The sequence below is a fragment of the Sphaeramia orbicularis genome, chromosome 5 (genome assembly GCF_902148855.1).
Source record: "Sphaeramia orbicularis chromosome 5, fSphaOr1.1, whole genome shotgun sequence".
Lineage (NCBI taxonomy): Eukaryota > Metazoa > Chordata > Actinopteri > Kurtiformes > Apogonidae > Sphaeramia > Sphaeramia orbicularis.
Window position 1 is genome coordinate 3097685 of NC_043961.1, and position 23409 is coordinate 3121093.

Consider the following 23409-nt stretch of genomic DNA (forward strand, 5'->3'; position numbering starts at 1 on the left):
CCCTGTCTGAGAAATGAATGACCTAGAATAAGCATTCAAAATGTTTTTATTTCATAGTTTTCACATGGTATATCAGTAAATACACGTTTCTTTGCTTCAGCAATGAAATGCATGGTGTCCAGCTGAGTGGAGATTTTTGGAACTCCATGAAAAAAAGGTTCATAAGAAAATTTTCCTTAGGCATGGTTTTTTTTTTTTTGTTTTTTTTTGTTTTTTTTTTCATGCCTAAAGAGGAATAAAAACACTCAGGAACAAAAAAAAAATCTTGATTAAGGTTCTCATAATTCATGCATGAAAGAGTTAAAAGCCACACAATTAAAAACAACAATATAAATAAAATAAAATAAACAAATAAATAGAATAGAACAGATAAATAAGAACAACAAACCACTACCAAATAAAAAAAATGTAGAAAAAAGAAAATAAATATAACATCTGTTCTAATCATGCTGGCCACAGCTGGGTTCTGGTGTTCTTCAGGGTTCCTCATGCATTACTATGGGTGTAACACACTGGAGCGCACACACATGTGGTCGGTGTGTGTGGCTCCAGAGGGTGGAGTCCGTGGACAGGGACTCTTTTCTCCACCCTGGGGCATCAGATCCTGACTTGACGCTCCGGGAAGGCTCCTAATGCGGGGTTTCTTGGGAATTTCTGTACCTCGGAGCCACTTGGGGTGTGTCTTTCTTATTATGTAAAGACATCCTACTGGTGTTCATGTCCAGAAGCCCCAGTGCAGGTATGGAGCCTCCGCCGTGCGTCCGGTCCTCACCGAGAACCGCGCGTAAAAGCGAGTGGCTCCGGAGCGCGCTGGCCCACCACCACTGCCCCGACCCCGGCGTGGAGAACGAAATCGTGGTTCTGGCCACTGGAATAGACCAGTACCTGCAGGAGGTCTTCCACCACCTGGCCTACCCAAACCGGGACGACACGGTGTCTGCGGCGGACTTCACCGCCCTGTGCGCCGTGCTGGGTCTGACCGGAGACAGGAGGAACAAAGAGCGAGAAAAAACTGGAGGAAGATGAGGAGTTTGAGGACGTGTGTTCGGGGCTGCCCTCTCAGCTGGGCTTTAAAGACTTCCACTCCAGGCTCTGTGGGTACTTCCGTGTGCGCACTGCGCGTAAAGGCACCGGACAGTGCGCCTGGCGTCTGCCCCTGACTGAAGACACCGAGCTGGTGGAGAGGCGCATCCGGCTCCGGTGGCCGCGCGTCAGGAGGAGAAAGTGCGTGAGCTTTGATCTGAACAGGGATCAGAATGGACCTGGAACCAGAGCAGAGAAAGGTCCGACTGCAGAGGAGCGAGAGACAGGTACTGTGGACTAAAGCATCCAAGGAGGGAAGGAAGGAAGGAAGGAAGGAAGGAAGAAAGGAAGGAAGGAAGGAGAGGAAGGAAGGAAGGAAGAAAGAAAAAAAGAAGAAAAAAGAAAGAAAAAGAAGAAGAAGGGGAAGAAGAAGAAGAAAGAAGAAAGAAAGAAGAAAGAAAGAAAGAAGAAAGAAAGAAGAAGAGGAAGAAGGAAGGAAGGAAGGAAGGAAGGAAGGAAGAAGAAGAAAGAAAGAAAGAAGAAAGAAAGAAAGAAAGGATAACAGACAGACAGACACAGACAGACAGACATAGATAGATAGATAGGAAAAATGTATGACTAATTAAAAAAGTTCACACAATAAAGAATAAAGTTGCCAAAAATGGACAAACATAAACATCAGAATGAGTAAAGAAAAAAAAAAGCAGTAAAGTTAGTGAAAAAGGAACAAAACGAGACAAAACTGAACAAAATAGCAAGAAAATGGAGAAAAATGAACACAAATCAGTGGCACAATGAACAAATTGGTAATATTAACATTTTGATGCTATAGATAACTGGGGGGGGGGGGGGGGGTGCTAGATTAATTAATAAAAGTTAACAAAATAAGAAAAAAATGTGACCAAATGAACAAACATAATCATCAAAATGTGTAAAGACAACAAATAAACAGCAAAATGAGTGAAAGATGAACAAAATGAGACAAAATTAATTTAAAAATGAACAAAATAGGCAAGAAAATGGACAAAAAAAGACATAGATAGATAGATAGATAGATAGATAGATAGATAGATAGATAGATAGATAGATAGATAGATAGATAGATAGATAGATAGATAGATAGATAGATAGATTAAAATTGATTACAAAAAAAGTTCACAAAATAAAGAATAAAGTTGCCAAAAAATGGACAAACATAAGAATCAAAATGAGTAAAGACAAAAAAATAAGCAGCCAAGTTAATGAAAAATGTACAAGACGAGATAAAAACTGATAAAAAAAAAAGGCAAGAAAATGGAGAAAAATGAACATAATCAGTAGCACAATGAACACATTGGTAATATCAACATTTTGTTGCTATAGATAGATAGATAATGGGGGGGGGGGGGGGGGTGCTACATTAAGTCATTAAAGTTAACAAAATAAGAAAAAAAAGTGACCAAAATAAACAAACATAATCATCAAGATGTGTAAAGACAACAAATAAGCAGCAAAATGAGTGAAACATCAACAAAACGAGACCAAATTAATTTAAAAATGAACAAAATAGGCAAGAAAATGGACAAAAAAGAGATAGATAGATAGATAGATAGATAGATAGATAGATAGATAGATAGATAGATAGATAGATAGATAGATAGATAGATAGATAGATAGATAGATAGATAGATAGATAGATAAAAAATTACACTGAAGATATTAACAGTCAGGGATGTTAAAATCATTTTAGGTCAATTCAATCTTAAGTGAGTAAGACCAGTAAAATACTACCATAATAACCTACAGTATAAATAATGAAAAAAGCTTTTTTTTCCTCTTTGTTTTAGTGTAACAAAGTAAAATTATACAAAAATGTTTGCATTTACAGACTAGCCTTTTACAAAAAATGTGAATAACCTGAACAAATAAGAACAGCCTGAAATGTCTGATAGAAGTAATTGAAATTTTAATAATATTCTGTCTGTTTATTAAATGTTTGTGTATTTGTAGATTCCACTGGGATCTGTAAGTTGTTGATGCACAGTGTAATAAATGATAAACTATGCTGCAAAATTGTTAAATTGCACTGATTTTTCTTCAGAATTTTCAGGTTGTTCATATATTTTTTATGTTATGTTCAAGTATCGTTGTCGATGTAAACATTTTCATTAAGAATTTTACTTTTTATTTCAAAAACATAGAGAAAACTCTGGAACTGATATTATTTATAAGTTCTTATCCTATTATTTTATTGGTCTGTCCCACTTTAGAACATATTAGGCTGAATGTGGCCCCTGAACTAAATGAGTTTGACACATCTGATCTAAAGCCACTGAGAGTTGATGTAATAGTAGTCTTTATGCATTTCGTTTCAAGAGTTGTATCTATATTTATATTAAGGTCCATCCTAAGTATTTCCTGTAAACAGTATGTGCATGTTAATTAGCATAATTAGCATCATGAACATGCTTATATTGAAATCACAAGACACTTATAATCACTTACACAATTAACATACAAACCTTTAGAGTTGATATATTCTGTGTTGATAGAATAGTTGTTTTGTATTTATTTAGACCCAGGCCAGTGGACTGAAAGCCTTATCCTGTTATATTTAATAATGTTAATCAGTCAGCTTAATCAAACAAATCAGCTTACATGGTTAATAACAGGTACATTGTTTCCTAACGCAGAGTTGGGGCCAAAAAAGAGTCACTGGAGCTGTTTTTATTGGTCACCCATTTACATGCAACATATATTTGGAATTCATTCATTCATTTATTAATTACAGTAAATCAATGTGAAATGTAAAGGACAGGCCACTCAGTTGTAGACCGAAAAAGGTAAAAAAAAAAATGTAAAAACAAAAAAAAAAAAAAAATTAAGGAGAGACGAAAGAGTACCAGGGTGTTTTGATAGAGCAAGAGTCAGGCAGTGTAAAATATGTAATAATTGTTGATCATTAATCCTATCAATACATTGGTGTAAAATACAGTTCTTCATCTTTTCATGGTCATCAGATATGACCCATTTGGACGTTCAGAGGCTCTGTAGTTACCATGGAAACACCGTCATCTTCTACAACATTGATTCACCAGTAAAAGCCACGGAGTTTAACAAAAACAATCATCTACAACCACTTATTAACTGAACATAAATGGATTATGATGTGAAATGATGATATATTTTGCTCAAAAACACATTTTCTCCAGTTTTCCCCATTTGGATTTAATAACCTTTGAATTTACACTTTTTGTGAACATCTAGTCTTGTGGTTCCCAGCCTTTTTTGGCTCATAACATCACACATTTCTGATGACCCCAGACATTCAAATGTAGACTTTTTTTTTTTTTTGCAAAAAATTTATTTGTTTTTGATCATGTAATAGTTTGCTATACTATGTTGCAAATAAATGTTAATTTTAGACACATTTAGTCTATATAATGTATATTATTATGAACAGAGGCAGTAAATCCAGGTGTAGATTACTGCACAAAAGGAGAATTTGATTTTCCTTGGTCAGGATCTGTCCAGTCAGTCCAGCTGTGATTTACAAGGAGGACAATTAATACTGAACAAACAAGAACTGAAACTATGAGCATGCAGTCACATGATCGGATCAGTCAGGATTTGCCCTCTCAGATATTATAACCTGCAGTTTATTTGGACTTGATTTTTATTAGGAAAAGTGTGTTGTGGTTTTAACTATAATGAAATGTATATTGAACTTATTAAAAATATTTTATTAGACTTTTTTTTTTTTATCAAATACTAGAAATTTCAGGCGACCCCATTTTAATTCCAGACGACCCCACAGGGGGTCACGACCCCAAGGTTGAAAAACACTGATCTAGTGAAATATTAAATATAGGAAAATACCTGATTTTCGCTGAAAAATCCTAAATGCAGAGAATAATATTATATGAAATGGTGATAATTCATAAGTTTTAAATCACTACAAAAAGGAGTTTGAAAGTGATCACAAAAATAGTTCAAGGTCATTATATTCTATGAAATAATATCAACCAACGTGCATATTTTAGGGAGGTTATATGGTTATTACTATTAAATCATTACAGGTACATAAATATAAAGCGTTACCCAATATTGAACTAAATTCATCCATTCATATTTAACATGTGCAGTGTCTGGGTTTGACAGTTCATCTCAGAGCTAACGGCTAACATCAGCTGTCCTGTCTTGTCCAGAGGCTCTCAGGGAGCTGGTGGAGGACCTCCGCTCTGCTCTTCAGGGCAGTGACGCCCGTTGTTTGGCCCTGGAGGTGGCTCTGCGAAGGGAAAGAGCTCGTAGCCTCCATCCTCCTTCCAGTCTGAGCTCCAAAGCTTCGTCTCCTGCTACGTCCATCACCTTCATCCAGGGGAAACTGGTCCCCACTCACAGGATTAAAGGAGCTGCTGGAGAGGCGGCCAGGAGGGCGGCCAGGAGGCGGGACATCAGGGACCCCCTCCTCCGGGAGCTGAAGCTGATCCGCTCCTCCCGTGACGGTCAGCTGGAGGAGGCCATGAAGTTCAATGAACGTCTGGAGGAGGAGCTTCGCTGGGCGTACCGTGAAGTCCGCAAAACTGCAGGCATCGAGTCTGCGCTGAGGAAGAGAACGCACAGATCAGGTTGGACTGAGGGTCCCGTGGTGGTCCAGGGTTACGATGATGTTGGATGTTCTTTGGTCAATGGAAGGGGTTCCCAAACTCTTCAACTCGACCACAAAGTTAATTTTTGTCCTGGAGATTCAAATTTACAGAAATCTACCACGAATTCACCTCACATCTAAATTTTGATGAGTATTCTTCAGAAAACTTGAGAAAAATCACAAAAAATGCAAACAAGTGGTTCCAGGCACAACAAACGCCGCCCCTCACACAGACTGTATCTCAGTGGTTCTCAGTCTTTTCTGTCGGGCCCCCCTTTGGAGCATGAAAATCTCCAAGCCCCCCCTCAACCCCAAAACATTGTACCTGTGGTGCAATTATTACTTTTATTGAAAGAAACATCAATATCGTAAAAATACTTTTTGCTTTTCCTTGAATAATTTGTTGTGCAAATTAAAAATAACGTAGATTTTTGATTGAACAATATAAATGAACTCAACAAGACTGCTCCCTGAGACATTTTTCCAATTTAAAATAGAAAATGTGTAATTATCTTACAACTATGACAATAAGGTACATTTTTTTGTAGAACAACAAACACATTTCGGTAACAAAGATGAACATTTTAACAATATCAGTGGCTGCAGTGAGCCCGTTTATGTTGCACATCTCAGAACATAAAAGTGCAAACTGTACAAACTGTGCAAAACCAGAAACATTGCACATTTTTCTTTTCCAGTCCAGTCCTTGTCCACTCTCCAAACCTAAACTCTTGGTCCAGTCTAGTGACAGATCACCATGGCAGTAGATTTGTTTGTTGTACGTCCCTAAAATGAGTCCAGAATGCTCCAACGCTAAAACATTAGTTCCACCTGCTACATGTTCTAACCTGAAGAAAAAAAAACACCTAGGAATGATTCCATGCCCCCCAGCAACCCTTCGCGCCCCCCCGGGAGGGCCCACCCCACTTTTGAGAAACACTGCTGTATCTTATTTTGGCATCGATCCTGATGTCATCATGTCTATGTGTGACCGCTGGTATTTTCTCTGCGTTGTGTTTCTTTGTGTTGTGATGCAAGATGGACCCACAGGACACAACGTTGAGACTGGAGGAGTAATGGACACTCGCACTCCGTTTATTTCCTGAGAACATGTAAATTAAAATACAGTCAGTCCGACTACAGTCCAGCCCAAAACTATAATGAGAAGACAGCGGTTAGCATGTTCTCAACACTCGTACTCCATTCACCGTCAAACATGCACAGTCAATCAGTACTGGCACACAATCCACTGGAACACCCACAGACAACAACATAGATCCAGTTAAATGCCAAAAGGAACAGAAAATCACTTAATAATGCACGATGACAATAGATAAAAACAAATGACCTACCTCTTCCCGTAACGACACATTACAAAAGGGAAGAGGAAGGGGAGGACCCCGACTTTATATTGGGGTACCCCTGGAAGTAGATGAAGAAGACCGGACATAAACCAATGAAGAGAGGTGGAGGACCAAACACAACACAGGACTACGACTAAAACAATGCCAGATAACACACTTAAATTAAAAGAATAATCAGAATAATTACAAAAATAACATTATTATTCAAATCAATAAACTTATACTTAACAAACATCCTGCACCACAAGGGGGCGCTACCTCCCAGTTTATCAGGATTTAAAAGTATAATAACTATGTTACATGCATGTGCTGATGTCAACATAGACTTAGACAGCATAGACAAATTTTGGCCATTTTAAGTAAATGGGTGGTGGGGGGGGATTTGAAAAATTCCTAAAAAATTTTAACTTTGACCTACTTTTCCCAAAATGTAACCACATCTCGTCTGAGTCACTGGAAATCTATAAACCCAGTTTGGTATGAATTCAACCAATAGTTTTGCTGCTAAAGTGTTAACAAACAAACCAGACTATTTCGTATCAGTCGTGTTTTTAACCCTTTCATGCACGAATTATGAGAACCTTAATCAAAATTTTTTCCTGAGTGTTTTTATTCCTCTTTAGGCATGAAAAAAACAATGCATTTGAAAATTTTCTTCTGAAAAATAAATTTAAAAAATAAATAAATAAAATAAAAATAATTAAAAAAAAAATAAAAATAAAAAAAAATAATGAAAAAAAAAAAAATTCTTATAAACCTATTTTTCATGAAGTTGCAAAAATGTCCACTCAGCTGGACACCACACGTTTAATTTTTGATGCACAGAAACATGTATTTACTGATAAATTGTGTGAAAACTGGGGAGGAGTTGTGATTCTGGGTTTTTTGCTCAGGAGAGATCTACATAATGTTACCAATTCATGTCAGAAAAGATATGTAGTGTCTTAAAAGTTTAATAAAGATATGTTTGAAAAAATAAGTAAAAAAATAAAAAATAAAAAATCCACGAATATACAAGAGAACAGCTGTAGAATAACTGTCCACTGCAGTGACCAGTATGCATGAAAGGGTTACCAGAATATGTAGGAAGACACAACAAACAGCTGATCGATCAGGAGATTTTCCACCTGTTAAATTCAATATAAAGTAGCTCCTTGTTTTGGATAATCCCTTATGGTCCAATTAAAGCAAAAATTAATTTAAAAGTAAAAATGTGGGTCATTAACAACACTAATCTGTCAAATTGTCTCTAAAATGTCCCATCAGATAGATTTCAAATACCATGTTTAGAGAAAAAAACTATCTTGGAATTGCCACATAAGTAACACTGGGTCTTAACGGGTTAAAACTGGCCCTGAGCATCGACTCCAGGTGCACACACAGCGCTGTTATGTAATTTATTCGTCCAGCTTTGCATCGTGGAAGGCAGGCTTGGATGACTTGATGCTAACCCTTGTTGATGTCGATCAGGAGGCGGGCGGAGGAGGCCAGGGAGGCTCTGAGTTTGGGGCTCCAGAGGGTCCGGATGATCCAGGAACAGGCCCAGGCGGTACCCCAGCTCCAGTCCAGGATCAACCAGCTGGAGTCAGAGCTGCTCCAGTACAGGTACAAGTCCAGGTCCAGGTCCAGGTCTTATACAACTGTGGTTTGGACTGAATCAGGGGAAGTCCATGGGTGTGTCTGTTCAAGCATTCACACAACATTTGCCTGTGTGCGCTGCTCATTTGTAATTCAATGCACTGCAGCTCTCAGGTTAAGTTACAAACTATACGTAATAATGGATGAACGCACTTAGCTGCTGTTTTAATGTTGAACAAAGACGCTCTTTCTAACGCTGACAGTAAACAGATTGTTCTCAGATTCCTTCCATTTGCACACGCTGCGTATTAATAGTTCAGTTATTTGACTCGCACATCACATGAAAGAACAAATGTGACAAATGTGACCACGAGATGTGAAACGTGACCACTAATATTAAAGTATGTTCATTTCAACAGCAGATCAGACGACTGCGTCTAATGGGAAATGACATGTGTGTAATAAAAAGCAGGAATTATGACTGAACTCTGTCAGCTCTTCACAATTATTTATCATTACACTGGGTTACAAAAAAATGTTTTTTGCAAGTTGTCTGGGTTTTTTCAACTGAATTCGGACCATTTTGCACCGCTAAATCCAAAAATGACATCGTTTTTCTCAGTCAGGTCAGGTTTTTTTGCTAATTTGATTTTGAAAAATTTGATCTTCTCACAAAATTGATTACATTTTTGTGATTTATCAGTTGATTTTTTATATAGTTCTCACCCAAAATAGGTTTTAAGAGAAACTAAATCATTTTCTAACAGGATTCCTGTTAGGTACAATGGTGTATTCGCCGCAGATGTAGCAGAATACGTCAGGCTTATTTTTGCAAGATCTTCTAGTCGAAGCCATTTCATTCACCTGTAATATTAAAAAAAACATTAATCATAAATTGGCAAAAGTAAACTCTTCAGAACTCGTTTATTGCAAGAAATATGAAAGAATTTTGTATCATATGATGTGAAAATGCCCATAAATGTAAGCAAAAATGTTCAAAAGCCAATATGTAGCATAGTTCAGAAAGTTGACCTGATTGAGCAAAATGAATGTGATTTTGGATTCAGCACCAAAATTATCTTAAATCAGCTCAAAAAACTGAAACAATAAATGTGTTGTTGACCAGTGAGTTGTTTTTGCTTCTCATATATGTGCTCCTATCAAACTGGTCCTAAACAACAGGACATGGGGCTGAAAATTCAAACCAGATGTAGACTAATGTTATGAAGCAAGTTTGGAAGTACTTTGGATCTATTTTTGTGATTTGTGATTTTAGTGATTTATTCCGAACATGCAATGAAATTTAACAAATATGCAAAGTCGCAAAACATACGTAAGAATACAAATATCAAGAATCATAACAATCTTAGACTTACTGAGATAAAAGAGAGACAATTTTTCAGATAAAACACATTTTCATATTGTTTTATATTATATTTAATACAAAAATCTGCATGTAACATGGTCAAAAAGGACACGAAAATTACATGCTTTTTAAAAAAAATAATTTTATTCTCTCACAGGTGCATTTCGGGAATTGAACTAATTATTCAACGCAGAGTGTTTCACAAAAATGGCCGCTGTTGCAAAATCATTCGCAATTATTTTGTGTTTAAATGGGCAGGTTCTGCATGTAACACCAGTGGACACGATGGGTTACATGCAAAACCTGGAGTGAGACTGAGATTGATGAAAAACCCACGTGTGTGGATTAGAAAAACCACTAGGACTGACACATTTAACACAATGTCTTTAGAATCTATAGAAGACCATATACAGACACGTTTTCAGACCTAATGCACTGACACTTAGGTAGCTTTAATGTCGTTTTGTAAACACACATACAGTTTCAGTTAGTTATCGTTTTTTTCTTTTAATTACAGTTTTTATGTATTTCAGTTAATGAAGATGTTTTTACAATTCTAGTTTTTGTCATTTCGTTAGTTTCGTTAACGATAATTACCTTGGTCCAAACATGAACGGACATCCTGGCTGTTCACACACATCACACACACACACTCACACATAAAATAAAAACAACACTGATGTGCTACCAATCAACCCGAATCTTGACGGCTCAGATTAGAGCTGACCTAATTTCACCTGCTCTGTAAATATTTAGTCCTACTTACGTGGTCATTAGGTCGGAGCTGAGTTCACAGCCGGTCAAAAACACCACAGTCCCACCTGGATTTAACTCTGCAAATACTTCAGCTCATTCCATAGAATAAATACTGCAGTGATTAATATGAGAAGCAGTTTTTACCCTGAAACTTGAGTTTTTCCTGCTGTTCATACATCACATCTATCAGATTGGATGTAAATGCATATGTGCGGTCATTAGAGTTTTACTAAACTAACATAATGTTGGTCTTTTCTGTGCAGTACTGGAAATACAGTTGCATAAAAACTTATTAGACCATCAAACGTCATCCAAAACAATGGTTCTGCAATCCAGTCCTAACTCCTGTGTGTCATGTGACTAAAAACAGACAGAAAAGAAAACATGGAATGAATAAAAGCACTGTTTTTGTCAGTACAATGACACAGATACTGATGGAAGAACTGAAGAGATTTTGGTTTTCATCAAGAAAACATGTTAAATAGATAGATATCAGCTCTGAAATTCAACTACTATGAGCTATTTTTCTTGGTATCATTACACTGGGTTACAAAAAAAATGTTTTTTGCAACTTGTCTACGTTTTTTCAACTGAATTCGGACCATTTTGCACCGCTAAATCCAACAATGACATCTGTTTTTCTCAATCAGGTCAGGTTTTTTTTGCTAATTTGATTTTGAAAATTTATCTTCTCACAAAATATAATAATTAATACCAAAACAAGATTGGTAAGCACACTTTATGAAGCTTGTGACTTGATTCCTGTTAGGTACAATGGTGTATTCAGCGCAGATGTAGCAGAATACGTTAGGCTTATTTTTGCAAGATCTTCTAGTCGAAGCCATTTCATTCACCTGTAATATTAAAAAAACATGAATCATTAATTGGCAAAAGTAAAATCTTCAGAACTTGTTTATTGCAAGAAATATGAAAGAATTTTGTATCATATGATGTGAAAATGCCCATAAATGTAAGCAAAATGTTCAAAAGCCAATATGTAGCATAGTTCAGAAAGTTGACCTGATTGAGCAAAATGAATGTGATTTTTGGATTCAGCACCAAAATTATCTAAATCAGCTCAAAAACTGAAACAATAAGTTTGTTGTTGACCAGTCTTATATTTGTCCAAACAAATGGACCTTTAGTTGGACCAGACATTAAAATGAACAAGAAAATGAAGAAAACAAGGGGTGGGCGAAGAATTTTTTGTCTGCGTGTAGAAAAAAACTGCGGTAAACTGCAATAGTTTTACAGCATTTGGAATATTAACTGTAAAATCATTTGCGAATCAATAAGGAAGAGTCGATAATTAAAGATTTGAATGTTTCAGTGGATATTACTTAAACTATAAATAAAAATTTGGACAAACAACGAGGGGTGGTCTCATAATTTTTCCACGACTGTGAACTGTATGTTTTTGCAGTATTTGAAGTGTGAAATTTACTTTCACCCTCAGATTTTTTACCCACAGATCTTTACTTTCACCCTCAGATTCTTTTACCCACAGATCTTTACTTTCACCCTCAGATCCTGCTGCAGCTGCATCCCTGACCCCACTCATGAACCTTCTTACCCGGTGGAAGCAGAAGACGCCGGCAGCAAGACAGGTGAGTGATAAAATCAGACACAGTGTTTTAAAGGGGAAAATATCAGCTTTTATTAGTACATTTTCACATTTTTTTCTAATAGCGTATGTCCAAAGTTATTATTGTTAGTGAAAACTTATTTTAATGGAAGCAAAATGATTTTTTTCACGGAAATAAAAATTTAATCTTTGTTAAATCTCTTATTTTTTAAAAACAAAGTATAAACCACTATGAAAAAATAGCGTATAAAGCAAAATTGAAGTTACTCCCTGTCTGTGTACAACGGTTTTCTCAACACATGAGACTAAATATGATTTGCAAGATGTTTGTAAATTTGTTCTACAAAAAGATAGAAAAGAGACTAAAAGATACACATCTGCTGTTGGAGTTAAACGATGGAATGAGGCCAGCATGGATTTACGAATGTATAGATCATTTTTGATTAAAAAAAAAAAAAAAAAAAGATACATAGGGCAATTTTGAAGGTTACAACTGTTAAGATCTAATAATTAATAAGTAAATAATTCCATTAATCCTATCAATCCATGTAAATAATTGGTGTAAAATACAGTTCGTCATCTTTTCATGGTCATAAGATATGACCATATTTGGACATTCAGAGGCTCCGTAGTTACCATGGAAACACCGTCATCTTTTACAACATTTACTCACCAGTAAAACCCATGGAGTTGGATCAGTGACAGTGGATGGACACACTGGGTTTATGTTCAATTAATGATAAATTTTCCTGAAAAAGTCACTTTTTCAGTTTCTCTTTTTTATGTAATAACTTTAAACTTTAATCTGATGTTTATGAACATGATCAGTGAATTAAACATAGGAAAATCCAGATTTTTACTGTAAAAACACAAAATTCAGAGGATAATATTATAGTAAATAGTGATAAATCACTTAAGTTAAATATAGAGAAAAAAAAATAAATTTGAAACTGCCACATACGTAGCACAGGGTCTTTATGGGTTAAACTCAATTAAAGTAGTTTATCTAGTTTATTTACTAGTTAGTTTATGAACATCTTCATGATCAGTGAGATTAAATACGGGAAAATTCCTGATTCATACTGATAAAATGCAAAATACAGAGGAATATAATAATAAGCTGTAAATAGTATTTATAGCTTTTTTGATTTGTCTTTATTTTTGATTTTGCTCTTTTTTGTTCCTGTGTTTTGTTTGTGCTCCACTCTTGCTGCTATAATTCTGGAATTTCCCATTGTAGGATTAATAAAGGAATATCTTATCTTAAAATGCTGATTAATCACTTTAGAAAGGTTAAAAATCGAGAGAAAAATTCATCTGGGAACTGCCCTAAAAGTACACTGTAAAAAAAAAAAAAAAAAAAAAAACGTAAAAAAACAGTAATATTCCGGCAGCAGGGGTGCCGGAAAAAGTCGCTTTGGAAAAAAGCATCTGCCAAATGCATAAACATAAACATAAAAATATTGTAAAATAACAGGAAATAACCATCTCATAAAAATATGGTAATTTTCCATAATTAAAATATAGTTTTTTGCCCTAATTTACATGAGATTTTGCTTTTTTTTTTTTTTGCTTTTTAATGTTTAATAAAGAATATTTCATGTATTAAAACAATCCAATTCCCTATATATATATATATATATATATATATATATATATATATATATATATATATATATATAATTTTCAGTGAGACTCAGTTGTCCAATCCACTGATAAAAACTGTATTTGGACAGTTTATCAGTGCTTATACATGTTATACATTCACAAAAATACATTTATTCAACATTTTTGTTGTGAAACCTCCTGTAATTACACAAGATATTTGTCAAATAAACAAGTCTGGTTCAACTGACAGAACAAATACTTCTGTTACAGTTCATTGTCAGTAATTTTATCTGGTTTTATTTTTACTTTTTACAGTATTAAACTTTAAATTAACAGTTTAATCTCATGAATAGAAAATAAGTATTTGTGAAATTATGATACATTTGCAAATGTATTTGAACTGTATTTTTCTGTGAAAAAAGAAAAAAAAATTCTTTTAAAAAATTTTAAGGTTATTCACAGTTAGTTTTTCGTGTTATTTTCCATTTGACATGTAAAATCACAGTCTATTTTTGTCATTTATTGATATTTTCCTGTATCTTAAAAATACAGAAAAAATCTGTACGACAAACAGTGAAAATTCTGTTAAATTACAGATTTTTTTTACAGTGTAGCCCTGGGTCTTTCTGGGTTAAATTCAGTGGTGTTTGTTTCCAGATGCAGAGTGTCTGCAGAGGGCGGTGGAGGGCCGAGCTGCCTCCGACGAAGAGGAGGAGGAGCGGGGGCTGAGGGAGGAAGGAGGGGGGGGTCTGCTGGAGGTGAAGAAGCTCAGTCACCCAGTGCACAGCTGTGGTAAAGGGTGAGGAAACGTCGTCCGCAAACACAACGTACCAGCACAGGCTGTTTTTCACGGTGCATATGAACCTGCTCTGCCTGCAGATGTCAGAGCCACGGGGTCAAACACCTTCCATCTGAGAAGCAACCACATGAGAAAGAGCTCCTGAGCACCTCCAAGGACAGCAGGGGGCGCTGGAAGGGTCCGAAAGCAGAGCAGGAGGCCAACAGGGGCGCAGGAAAAGACAAGGTGGGACTACGATGAAGACCTGGTGAAGGTTTAGAGGTTAACGGGCAAACTGGACTTTTAAAGCAGACACACATAAGATGAAAATGAAAAATGATGTTTCAGTCCGTCCAGAAAATACACAGGTCTATCGTTCGTTACGCTGAAGGATTCAATGCAGGTTATTGTCCAGCTGTTTGAATACATAGTGCAAAATCGAAATTCAATAAGACGACAAAATGGTGAGAAAACAAGCACAAGGGATACAAATAATATCGCAGAAAATGCAAGATCTCCTTTTAAAAGTTAGAATAAAAAAAAAACAACTTGTCATTAAAATTTTAGCAAAAAGAAAATACATGACAAATGTTTTACAGCTGTAAAATGTGTTCCTGTAAGAATACAAAATAAAATCTGTTCCCACGTCATTTTAATGCAAATAAAACGATACTCATGAAATCAAACTACACATTTGCAAACAAAAAGCAAGAAATAAATTTAAATAATTCCAGTCAAATTATGTTTGCATTCAGAGTCAACACATGAGTTGATTTTTGTCCTTTTTAATCACATATATTTATTTTATACCTCCTCCTGGGTATGTAGAATAAAACAGGAATTCGTCTGAGATTCTTGTCCAATGATTTCTCCAAGACTATTCGCCCGATTCTTTTCAAATTAATTCCAGTTTGAATTATTTAAAGATTTGAACTGATTTCTTGAAGATTATTCACCTTTGGCAGAGAAACTGTGATCAGATGAAAGCTAAGACTAATGTTCACCTTTGTTTGAACTACCCAAAAAGGACAGTTAAATTAGTTTAATCAACTTTACAATTATCTTTAATTATCTCTAAATTCTAAACTAATCCCAGACTTGGCAGGAGTATTAGTCAGTTCCACTTACATACTAGTATTATTTTATTCTTAGGTTTTATTTGGTATTGGTTTATTGATCTTATTTTTTTGTTGTTAAATTGTAGAGCTTTTTATGTCTTTTAATCTATTCTTGCATTTTATTCTTTTATTTAAGTTTGATTTATTCTTCTGCACAGCACTGACTTCTTTTTTGTGCAGTTCTAATTATTTTAATCTATTTTTGCATTTTAGTCTTTTATTTTGGTTTTATTTATTCTTCTGTACAGCACTTTGGTCCACTGTAGTTGTTTTAAAGTGCTTTACAAATAAAGTTGGATTGGATCTTGTTCATTACCCTCTTGTCTCTGTACAACACTGCCACCAGTGTCAGTCAGTGGAATAACATGGAACTGCAGGCAGACTCACTAACAAATAAATGACAAATCCTTGTTTATTAAAAACAGGAGAAAAGATCCAGTATTCTAGATGCAGAGAATTACATTTCTAGTTTGTTTAATAAAACTATAATTTTCTTACTTTTGACAGTTAATATAAACCAGTTTGCTTTCTTTTGACTGACTAGTCTTTGTGCATCTATTAGAATTCTGTGTTGTTCTCATATTTCAGCCGTGTCAAAAATGGCCTGTTCAGAGGTTTGTGGTCAAAGCTTCCAAGCTGAGGTGTGAACTGGAAAAAATGTGACAATAGCATTTTAATATATGCACGTTTCTACCCTTTTCTCCACCATTTCATGTTTGTCTCTACTTAACATCTATCAATATAATAAGAACAACATACATCTTATTCCATATTTAGAGAATAAAATAATCTGAATTATAGCCAATTATTCAGTTATAAAATATTCACAAAATATGTAAAAAAAAAAAAAAAAAAAAAAAAAAAGAAAAAGAAAAGAAAAAAAGCAGAAATATACAAACAATAATAAAAACAGTTTTAAAAATTATAAATTGCGTCTTTAAATTGATCTTTGCGTCCTGTTTCCCAGAGGCCTGAGGAGGAGGAGGCTGACAGGAGGACGCAGGAGAAGGAGAGGATGCGTTTGTCTTTACTCGAGGAGAAACTCACCGATGCGCTGACACTCCTGCTGCAGCTACGCAACAACGTAATCACACAAACACACAATCATGCACCCAGTGGAGTGGTGTTCCACATGACTACATCCACCTTTTAACCTCCTGAGACCCAGCAATGCACTCATGTCCTCTGTGGGGGACACCAGTTTCACAGCTTTTACTGTAAAAAACAAACAAAAAAAAAAACAGCTGTCCACATCAAAGGACATTCCATACAAAAAGGATTCCCCTGCAGAATTCTGTTGGGTTTCTGTCAATTGGCTGAGGAGTCTGGGTTCGACCAGCTCTATAGGTGAAGTGTCATGACAACTTTTGTTATGATTTGGCTCTAGATAAATAAAATTTGATTTGGAGAAAAAAATGTATTGTTGCATCATGCCGTTTCCAAGCTAGGTAATTATTTAATGTAAAACAAAACAAGCAAAAAAAAAGTTTACTTTCCTGAGTCTCAGGAGGTTAATATTAATACTATACTTTTATACACTCCAGTTGGATGGACAGATCTTTTTACATGCAGACTGAATCACTGGTATTCTTTTATCTAAATATATCTTAGGTCTGCTTCCATCCTATTTGATGGTCTACATTTGTTGGAATGACTTGAACACTGCAAAAATTAAAATTTACCCAAGGGTAGTTTTCTCATTTCTAGTCAAAATATCTCATCACACTTAAAAGAAGACAATCACCTAAAGAGGAACGTGTAGGTCAGATAAAACAACTTTTTTAGACAATAGATCTTGAAAATCTTATTTCAAGAAATCTTCCCAAGATAATTTTCACTTGTTCCATTAGCAGATTTTTTTTGCTTAAATTAACCAAAAAAATCTTGAATTAAGGAGGACCAGAGCAGAACGTCCTAAAACTCAACACCATGAGTTCACACATTGTCTGTGTCTGCAGAACGTCTCCAGACGAGCTTTGGGGAAGATTGTGATGGACACTCTGGACGTCTGCAGCCGCAGCGGAGACAGTACGTCTGCTTCACGTCATCTGAGTCTGTTCTCTCATAAGTCAAAACATCACAGACAGGGGTGGGGGGGGGGGGGGGCTGAACGCAGTGTATTTCCTTAACCCCTTTAGCCCTATCAGCCCGCCCGTGGGCTGAAAAAATTCTATTAATATTCATCTATTATAAAAAATAATAAATCAGGACAATGGATGTTTTTTTTTCAACTTTTGCTCAAAGTTTAGACCCTAATGCAGTGGTTCTTAACCTGGGTTCGATCGAACCCCTAGGGGTTCGGTGAGTCAGTCTCAGGGGTTCGGCGGAGGTCAAGACACACACTCGACTCATTAGTCAGGTGTGTGTCGGGCTAGGTCTGTGTATGTAAACAAATGGCTTCAGAGACTCTTTCTCTGATTGACATCCAGTATACACGGTGTATTGTTGTTGCTTATAGCACTACAACACATCCGGAAGTGTTTATAATCTCTTCCACTCGTCTGACGATGAATTATTTGAGTATTTTCCACATCGTTGTTATAACTTTTGCTACTTCCTGTTAACCACGGAGGCAGCCATGTGTAGTGTTTGTTTACATTTTTCAGTCACCGCACTGGTCAGTTACAATCATGTGACAACTGACGCACCGTCGCGGACGGAGAAATCATATTACGCTAAAGCCGAGCTAGTGCCGTAATAAAACAACGATCACAAAATACTGAAGGAGTATAAAGAGCACTTTTTTTTGATACACTACATGCAATTATCTTTTTTTTATGTCAAAATTGCGTGGTTTGGAAGGTTCGGAGCGAGATGAAACAAAAACCAGGTTGACCTGACGGCCTACACATACATATGCACAACAGCAGAAGTCACACTGTTTGCAGTAAATATTCATTATTATTGTAGCCTGATGGAAATTAGGTGATGGGTGTGTGTTAAAATGTTAAAAATGATAAATAGCATAAATACAATAAGTTCATTATTGGAATACATAAGGTTAAAACTTAAAACCATTTCAGTGTGGTAGTATTAAAAAAGATCATGTCTTTGTGAAAAGGTATGGAATTTGTTGTAAGTTCATGCACTGTATTGGTTTTGTTCTTTGAGCACAGTGATGTTAATGCACGGTTCATTTTGTGCACCAGTAAAACATATGTCGGTGTCTTGAATTTGAAAAAATCATATTGTATTTTTAATAAAGAAGGGTTCGGTGAATGCGCATATGAAACTGGTGGGGTTCAGTACCGCCAACAAGGTTAAGAACCACTGCCCAATGTTAATAAAAGTACATCAAAAGTGTATTTTAGTGCAAACTTTAATGTTCAAACATGATTTTAATCTTTGTGGGGTGAAATATACGCTATTAAAAATCTCCGACATGAACAGTTAATTTATGCATATCATCGTCAATCCAGCTGAAAAAAAAAAAACAGGCAAGGATAAAAAAATTCCAATTTCTCTTTTAGTTTGTTCCAGTTTACTCAGGCAGAGTAATAGATACAATATTTTAGACAATGGGAATAGATTCGGTGAGGTCTGTAAATGTCCATAGACACCAAGAACATCCATATGAACTTTATTATTGTGAAGGAATTCTTCATTTACTTTGGGTTTGTCTGTTTAGGCGGTTTTCCCCTGAAAATATGGTCAGGGTTTAACAGGTTAAAAGCAATATGGGAAGGTTTTTCTTTTAAACAAACTTTATGTAGATATAAACTTACAAATATGTCAAACACTTAACACAGTGTTTTCAACCTTGGGGTTAGGATCCCACATGGGGTCGCCTGAAATTTCTAGTAATTAATAAAAAAAAAACAAAAAACTTACTAATAAAAAATACATGGTGAGTTGACCGAGACAATCCCAATCCATAACAGACATGACAAACTGTGGTTGTGAAACTGCAGCACTGTGGTTCTGTTTCTGTGTCACATGTTCACTGTGGTCAGTTTCAGATGCTGCAGCTCTTTCATAATTCATAGTTTCAGTTCTTGTTTGTTCAGTATTAATTGTCCTCCTTGTAAATCCCAGCTGGACTGACTGGACAGATCCTGACCAAGGAAAATCACATTCTCCCTTTGTGCAGTAATCTACACCTGGATTTACTGCCTCTGTCCACAATAATATACATTATATAGACTAAATGCATCTAAAAATTATTATTTGCAACATAGTATAGCAAACTATTACACGATCAAAAACAAATGAATTTTAGCCAAAAAAAACAAGTCTCTGTTTTGAATGTCTGGGGTCACCAGAAACTTGTGATGTTAAAATTGGGTCAGGAGACAAACAAGGCTGGAAAACACTGGACTAACACCTGACAATACATGAGAGGTGACACAGATACAAAACTAGACTCCAGTCATAGAATCAGTATATTACAAACACAGGAGATCCTCAGAGGTCACAACCAACCAGAGCTGTGGCTGTCAGCCTCCTTATATCCACCCCACTCAGGATGATCCCCCTCAGCTGTGGGGGGTCCACAGGTGCATCCACTCACACCTGATCCAACCAGTCCAGTCTGAAGTGGGTCAGACCAGGAAAATAACAGCAGGAGAACTGAACACAATTACTGAAAACTCAATACATGATGACAACTTCACATTCTTCTGTTTGTTTAGGTGTGAAAATAGCAAAATTACAGGATGAAAATATTTATATTTTTGAATTCACACAAAAATGGGAATAATCAAAACAATCATGAACAAATTGAAATGTAATGGGATTAAATAAGTCTCTTCCTCCCACTCCTTTCTGAACGTGCAAATGAAATCATACTTTGTTTTCATGTATATGTACAGGTTTTTTTGTTTGTTTTGTTTTCTTATAATCTGTTTTTTTTAAAGACTAAGTAGGATTAGTTTGTTTTGTTGCATATTCGAAATAAATTAAACTAAAACTTAACTACATTTGACCGGTATTCTGCCTGTTAATAAATATTTTGTGTATTTGTAGATCCACTTTGCACATGTGGAAATGAGAAGCTGAGGCAGAATGCTGCACTTTTACAGTTTTGCACGAAAACAAAGATAGAAATTTGGAGTTATTACTTATAGGTTTTTACAGAAGTGTCAAACGTCCGACCCATGGGATGACTTTGTGAAATGCAAAAATTACACTGAAGATATTAACAATCAATCATTTTAGTTTAGGGCCGACTAAAGCCCTACTTTGTTCTAAAGTGGGTCAGAGCAGTCAAATATTATCATAATAATTTACAAATACTGACAACTCCTCTTTGTTTTAGTGTAAAAAAGATGAAATTACGTGAAAATGTGTAAATTTACAAACTAGCCTTTGACAAAAAATGTGAATAAAGTGAACAAATATGAACAACCTAGAGAATTAAGTGTAATTTTACCAATATTCTGCCTGTTATTAAATGTTTTATGTATTTGTAGATCCACTGTCATCTGAAGTTGTAATGAACGTTTTTAAATGATAAACTGAGACAGAATGTTATTAAAATCGCACTTATTTTTCTTAATAAATTTCAAGTTGTTCATGTTTTTTTAGAGGATAATTTGTAAATGAAATGTTCCAGGGTCAGAACATGTATTTCATTCCCGCTGTTGTTTGGACTCACTTGTGTCGGATTTCCCGCCCCAGGTCCGTCCCAGGTCCTGCAGGTGGCCGACGCTCTGTGTGTTCGTCTGTCGTCCGCTGATCTCCTGTCAGATCGAGGAGACGATGGAGGAGGAGAGAGGAGGGAAACGCTGCCGCCTGCAGGGCGTCAAACCGGCAACTCCAACCCTCTGCTCATCTCATATTAACAAACACAACACGTCCCACTTCTCCTTCAGTCTCAGTCTGTCGCTTTTTTTTGCACCATTTGTAATTTCCCTCGCTGCGTCACCAAAAATTAACATATAATTTTTATGGATTAATTTATTTGCTTCTATAATGTATTGGTGTTGTATTTTGTATCAGTTTAATTTTATTTATTAAACATTTATGATTAAACAATGGGCAGTGAGTTCAGTTCTGTTGGATGTTTAATCACAATTCACATTTTTTCTGTTTATCTTTGGGAAAAGCTCTTCTCTCTGTTCTATTAAAACCACAAACAGCAACGAACTGAGCTGTTATGGGAGAAAGTTTAGTATTAATGCAACTGTACAGTTAGCAGAAACTTCCAGATGACTAATATTTACCTTCGTCAAGGAGGTTATGTTTTCACCAGGGTTTGTTTGTCTGTTTGTTTGTTTGTCTATTAACAAGATACACTATATTACCAACAGTATTCCCTCACCTGCTTTGACTCTCATATGAATGTCAGGTCCATCCCATTCCTAGTCTATGGGTTCAGTCTGACGTGGCTCCACCCTTTGCAGCTCTAACAGCTTCAACTCTTCTGGGAAGGCTGTCCACAAGGTTTAGGAGTGTGTTCATGGGAATTTTGGACCGTTCTTCCAGAAGCGCATTTGTGAGGTCCCACACTGATGTTGGACAGAAGGCCTGGCTCTCAGTCTGCGCTCTAATTCATCCAAAGGTGTTCTATGGGGTTGAGGTCAGGACTGTGTGCAGGCCAGTCCAGTTCATCCACACCAGACTCTGTCCTCCATGTCCAAATGGACCTTGCTTTGTGCACTGGTGCACAGTCATGTTGGAAGAGGAAGGGGCCGGCTCCAAACTGTTCCCACAAAGTTGGGAGCATGGAATTGTCCCAAATGTCTTGTTCTGCTGAAGCATTCCCAGTTCCTTTCACTGGAACTAAGGGGCCCAGCCCAGCTCCTGAAAAACAACCCCACACCATAACCCCCCCTCCACCAAACTTTACACTTGGCACAATGCGCTCCCACAAGTATCGTTCTCCTGGTGACCGCCAAACCCAGACCTGTCTGTCAGATCGCCAGATGGAGAAGCACGATTGGTCAGTCCAGAGAAGGCTCCTCCCCTGCTCTACAGTCCAGTGGCGGCGTGCTTTACACCACTGCATCCACCGCTGTGCATTGCACTTGCTGATGTATGGCTTGGATGCAGCTTCTCGGCCATGGAAACCCATTCCATGAAGCTCTGTGCGCACTGTTCTGGAGCTAATCTGAAGGCCACATGAAGTTTGGAGGTCTGTACCATTGACTCTGCAGACAGTCGTCCACCTCTGCGCCTCAGCATCTGCTGACCCCGCTCCGTCAGTTTCCGTGGCCTACCACTTCGTGGCTGAGTTGCTGTCGTTCCCAAACACTTCCACTTTCTTCTAATCCAGCTGACAGCTGACTGTGGAATATTTAGGAGCCAGGAAATTTCACCACTGGATTTGTGTCACAGGTGGCATCCTATCACAGTTCCACGCTGGAATTCACTGAGCTCCTGAGAGAGACCCATTCTGTCCCAAATGTTTGTAAAAGCAGTCTGCATGCCTAGGGCTGGATTTAATACACCTGTGGACATGGAAGGGACTGGAACAGCTGAGTCTGATTATTGGGATGGAGGAGACTTGACTTTTGGCAGTATAGTGTAAATCAAAAAGTTATGGCTGGATTTTCATGACATTTTCAGGAAATGTTAATACTGGCACAAGGAACAAATGATTCAGTTTTGGTGGTGATCGGTGTGTGTGTGTGTGTGTGTGTGTGGGGGGGGGGGGGTTGTTTTG

General features: G+C 36.6%; 1 pseudogene; it reads left to right on the top strand.

The window, feature by feature from the left end:
• Window positions 1–609: 609 nt before the first annotated feature.
• Window positions 610–21693, top strand: LOC115418964 (EF-hand and coiled-coil domain-containing protein 1-like; annotated as a pseudogene).
• The last annotated feature ends 1716 nt before the right edge of the window (window positions 21694–23409 follow it).